A 5,563-nucleotide genomic window follows, 5' to 3' on the forward strand; every position below is an offset into this window, starting at 1 on the left:
TAAAATTAAACAACGAAACTTATATATTGCTCTATTCTTAAATATTGAGCCTTTCCTTTTTGGCTAGGTTAACCTTGAAAGTATTGCCTCAAGTAATATCGATCAGGATTTTCACCTGAATTCTATCAGTATCTCGCTTATATATATATATATATATATATATATATATATATATATATATATCATATCCCCTTCCTCGTAAAAAGTTTTTAACTACGGTTGTTGTTGGTAGCCAACCCTTAACGGCTTGCTGTTACGAATGGTTTTTGGAATAGAAACCTCCCACACTCCTCAATTTAGAACGGTTTTCGGAATAGACACTCCCAAATTCATCATGTTAAAACAGCGTTCGGAATAGATAACCCCAATCTCGTAAGAACGGTTCTCGGAATAGACATCCGATTTTATGAGGGGGTTGTCAAAGTATTTGCCCAAATTTAACCTTGATATTCGTTGTCAGCATACCCCTGCAAAGACTATAACCCACCACCAGAAAAAAATTCGGGTGCGGCAGTATCAGGCAGATGGAAATAGATTTGTTTATCGCACGAGCGTACAAATGTAGCGGCCACTAAATTACAGTGTTTAATGCATGTCTTCATATCTCAAAAACTAATTGTCTCCGCCAAAGTAAAAAGACATTACCTTATTTAGCATAGTCGAAAACATATAAACGTCGTCATTTTAAAGGAAATTGTGGAGGTGGAGCTAAGGAAAAAATTTACCACTAAAATGTTTATGACTGAGCAATGTCTATAATGAGTTCAGAAAAATTAAGTAAACAAAAAACAAATATATAACAAATAAATGTTTCTGCAGGCAATGTAATTTAGGGTAAAGTTCTAGTTTAGCGGCGTAAATTATTTTACAGACACTAGAATTAAAAAACTATTTATTTTATAGAAAACACATAATTACGTCAAAAGACGACAATAAAACCAGAAAATTTAATAATTATTTTTTATCATTTTTATGAAAATAAATGTACTGCATCGGAGGCAGTCGTATTGCTTTAAAAATTTAGCCCTTCTAATGTTTGACAGATTGACTTTTTTAAAGCCAAATTTGGCTATTTTTACACTTTTTAATTGAACCAAATTTTGATTAATAGCGTAAAAAGGCCAAAATTGGCCATTAAAAGAGCAATTCTTCCAACTTGCTAAAGGCTAAATTTTAAAAGTAATATGGCGGCCTCGAATGTCGTAAATAAAAAATTTTAAAATTAAAAAGTCGAAAAAAAGATGATGAAAAAAATAATAAAAATGAATTTTTTTCTGGTTTTATTTCAACCTTAGAGTCTAAAAATGTGTTTTATATAAAACAAAATTTTTATAAATTTTTTTTCAACAAACGAAATTAAAACACCAAAAAAAAAAACATCGTGTAAGGGTTGTAAGGGGTTGATATGATAAGTAGCATGATTGGAGTGTCTGGGTAAGCGTAGGAAAATATATAAGTAAAAGCGCCCACATTAATAGTAAATGTAAAAAAAAGGAAAAGAAAAATATAATAAAACGACCCCCCCAACAAATGAAAATCAAACAAAAAAATAATAGCATCGTATAAGAATTGTAAAGCTAAATAGAGGCCAACTAGAACATATGCTATAGAACGGAGAAAAAAGGCCAAGACCCTAGTGTTTTGATGTGATGTTTTGAATATAATAAACTAGTAATGACCAAAGTTTAATTTCATTTGGACAAAATACTAAGAAACGGGGCCTAATTAGAGTTGGGCCCCGTTTTTTTGGGTCAGCTTGTATATGCCATTTGTTATTGTAGACCAACGATACTTTGGTCCAGCGGGGAATTCCTGCAGGTAAAATATTATATATTTAAATAAATGTTTAGAGGTAGAAAATTTATATAACGATTTAAATAGAATGTGTTGAATGTTCTCACATTCCATTTAAATCGTTATATAAATTTTGTACCTCTAAACATGTATTTAAATATTTACGGAAGAGGTACAGTCAATATATATATATATATGTATATATATATATATATATATATGTATATATATATATATATATATATATATATATATATATATATATATATATATATATATATGGGGTGTGTATGTGTGTGTGGACATAATAAAGTAAAGGCAGAAAAACCTAGTAAAGTGTTCAGTTATTAAGAAAAAATAGAAAATATGAGCGTAATATTTATTTATATTTGTATTACAGAAGATCAGAACAAAATCAGTACCATCGGTTTTAATTCAATCGAAGGGAACCTTTAATTTAGCTTAATCGGACGCCCATTAGCTGCTGTTTATTGCCTCTCATGGAAACAGAGATTTAAAAGATTCAAGTAAAGGAATTAAGTTATAGTTGCATTCTTTTTTGTAATCGCCGGAAAAAACATTCAATTATGTAGTTTGACAAAGATTTAGCAATATAACCGAAACATTCCCAAATTATGATTAATTTATTGATTATATATGTTAAGCCGAAATAAATATTAAAATAATCTAAGTATAAAGTAAACTAAACGTACTGCATAACAGATATATATGTATATATATATATATATATATATATATATATATATATATATATATATATATATATATTCACTGATCAGAGCGAGGATATCGACTTTTTATCACCCAATACACCACAGATGTTCAGTACTATATACATCGGAATGAATCTTGTGGCCAGATTAGATATTCTACTTCGGGTCATTCGGTTACACATTTTGCCGAGTAAATGAAAGCATTATCATATTGAAAGATGACATTTCCGTTGTAACGGTGTTCTTTTATTACATGATCAATTTGGTATCCCAAAGTTTTCAAATTATCCTTGTTAATGATTATTCTATACTGGGAAACTAGAGGACAAACAAATGTCTAATATAATGCCTGCAAATCATTATCGATCCACCTCCATATTTAACAATGGCAGTCTCGATTAACTGTTTTCTTTCAGTTGTCTCGAAATAAACGCACGCTGGAGGCTGAGTAAACGATGATACATCGGGAAAAACGAAATTCTTATACTGCTTTGTGGTCCGATTGTTGACCTTTCTACACTACTAGAAAGGTTTTACAACATTTGTGTTCGAAAGCAGTCGTTTTTTTAAATATCTCCTAGAAAAGAAGATTTTGTGAAGCTTTTGTCGAACGGGTTTTTTTTTTTTTGTGAAACCGGGATTATCCAGATGGTTGTTAATCTCGATTTAAATATTGGGTGTCGTGATTTTGAACTATTTTCTTAACAATCTATACAAGATTTCTTCGACCGCTTTCTGATAATTCTGGCTCCCTTCCAATATTTTGTTTATATACGTTTTTCTTACTTTTATATAGACTGTCACGCCCTTCGAGATAGTTCCACTTTATCATAGCCACTTTTATTATAGAAACAGAGGTGCCAACGATATGCCATCTTTAGAAATTTGATAGACCTGTTATTTCATTTTTTTTTACTAATATGCTCTAACTGAAATAAAAAATATGGACTTTAGCAATTAATTAAGAATTACAATAACAATAATAAAAAAATAATAATTTAGAGAGAAAATATTGTAACGTTCGCCCAGTACACCTCTAAATATGTCCCGTTTCTTATTTTGTCTAAAGAGAGGTTATTCCTCTAGAAAAGCATAAATAACATCTTTGAAGCAATTAAAAATGTTAATTACAAAATATTTCTGGCAACACTAGTACCAACATAAAAGTCGCCAATATCTGTAAATGATATCGAACGGCAAATAGCGTCGCCGTCTTCCAGTTCTCACTTCTGATTTTTCCGACAAAAGATCTACTACTAGAAATTACCGCCATAAACAAATTTATTAGGTTGGTGCAAAAATAATGTCGTTTTTTTGACGTTGAACTTCAAAAGATCATAACTCCCTCCATAATACACTTTATTAATCGAAATAAGAACCGTTATAATTGACAAATAGAAATAAGTTTATTTATCACATGAGCGAAGAAATCCGAAGGCCTGGAAGCGATAGAACCATTGAAGGCCGATTCGGCATTATTTACCACCCAAAATAGATTTATATCACTATAGAGTTTTTTTCTGGTTGGAATTATTTGACTTATAATTAATTTAAACAATTTGAATAGAGTTTTACTTAAATGCGTGGTAATGCAAGTCTTTGGGACTGCATTAAACTTAACGTTAACTGGGGTTTTGGTACATTTTAGGTATCCAGTACATACATGGAAGCTGTTTGGGTTTATTTCCTCTAACTTTAATCCTATTTTATCACTAATAATGCTATCATTCAGAATAATGCTACCTAAATTATTATTACTTAATATATAGGTGCCTGAAACTTTGCCGATATTTCCTACTTCTAACAATAAACGTTGTATATAATATTTTTTACATATAAAAGCCATATTACTTGGCGTTTTATCAATGGAAACTATTGCAAACTTATCTTGAAGTATTTTAAGTTCCTTAAGTACTTCTGAATTTTTAAGAACAGGATTCATGTTTTTTAGTGTATTTAAATGTTTTATACGTTCAGCTATTTTATTTACGAATTCAAGTATATTATTCTTCCATGCATGAGACGTAGACTGTAATAATTATATTTATTTGCCATAGACATAATAAAACTATATAGTGCTTCATGTACTTCTTTAACGCATTTATTATAATTAAGACATTTAGGTTCTCTATAATTTGGACACGTACTAAGAGTTTTTTTTTTTGTAACTTTTTACTATCTTCAGATTGCCTGTAATCATATGTTTTATCTAATTATTACAGAAAAAAGAAGAAATACATTCACATTCTGGAATATTTATAATATTATCATTTATATTAATATATATACTACCCTTTTTATAATTGAACATTTTGTTACGTAAGTTTGACCCTAGTTTATATGTAACTATTGGTTGTTGCTCTTTTGTCCTTAGCTCATTTGGTTTGTAATTGTATGGTATTTAGATTATTTAATATTTTAGGTAAATTTATATAATCACATCCTTCATTTCCATACAATGCTACACAGACATTTCGAAGTTTATTTTTTTATAACTTCCATAGGTGGCTTATATAATTTGATGTCGATTATATACATAATATATTCATAAATTTGAATGAAATATTCTTTCCTATATATCGCATTCGGTTATAATAGTATTTTAAACGCTATTTCCTTCAAAATATTCTTTTTATTTGAATACGGAGTTTGCTAATACAATTGAATGACCCCGAAATTTTAATAATTATATTATCTTTTTTTTTTACTAAAGAAATCCTCGCATGAAATAACTGATTTTTTATGAACATATGCTCTATCCCAAATACCTAGCAAGGCAAAAATGGATATAATCGATCTATAGTTTCCGAATCTTGTAGGTTATTTTTCTTAAATTTAATATTAAACAATATTGGTAAATTACTAGAATTTTTTAAGTTGTGTCATGTTCTGTATCATGAGGTATTTTAAGTATACCATTGTCTACATTTTCTAAACTATTATAACTATTACTTTTACAATTTTCAATAATTTGTATAGAAAAACACGCCTGACTACATGTAAGTGTTTAATAACATGGATACAAACCTTAGTAC

This window comes from Euprymna scolopes, chromosome 22 (assembly GCF_053919585.1).
Source record: "Euprymna scolopes isolate OS-2025 chromosome 22, ASM5391958v1, whole genome shotgun sequence".
In the NCBI taxonomy this organism is placed as follows: domain Eukaryota; kingdom Metazoa; phylum Mollusca; class Cephalopoda; order Sepiida; family Sepiolidae; genus Euprymna; species Euprymna scolopes.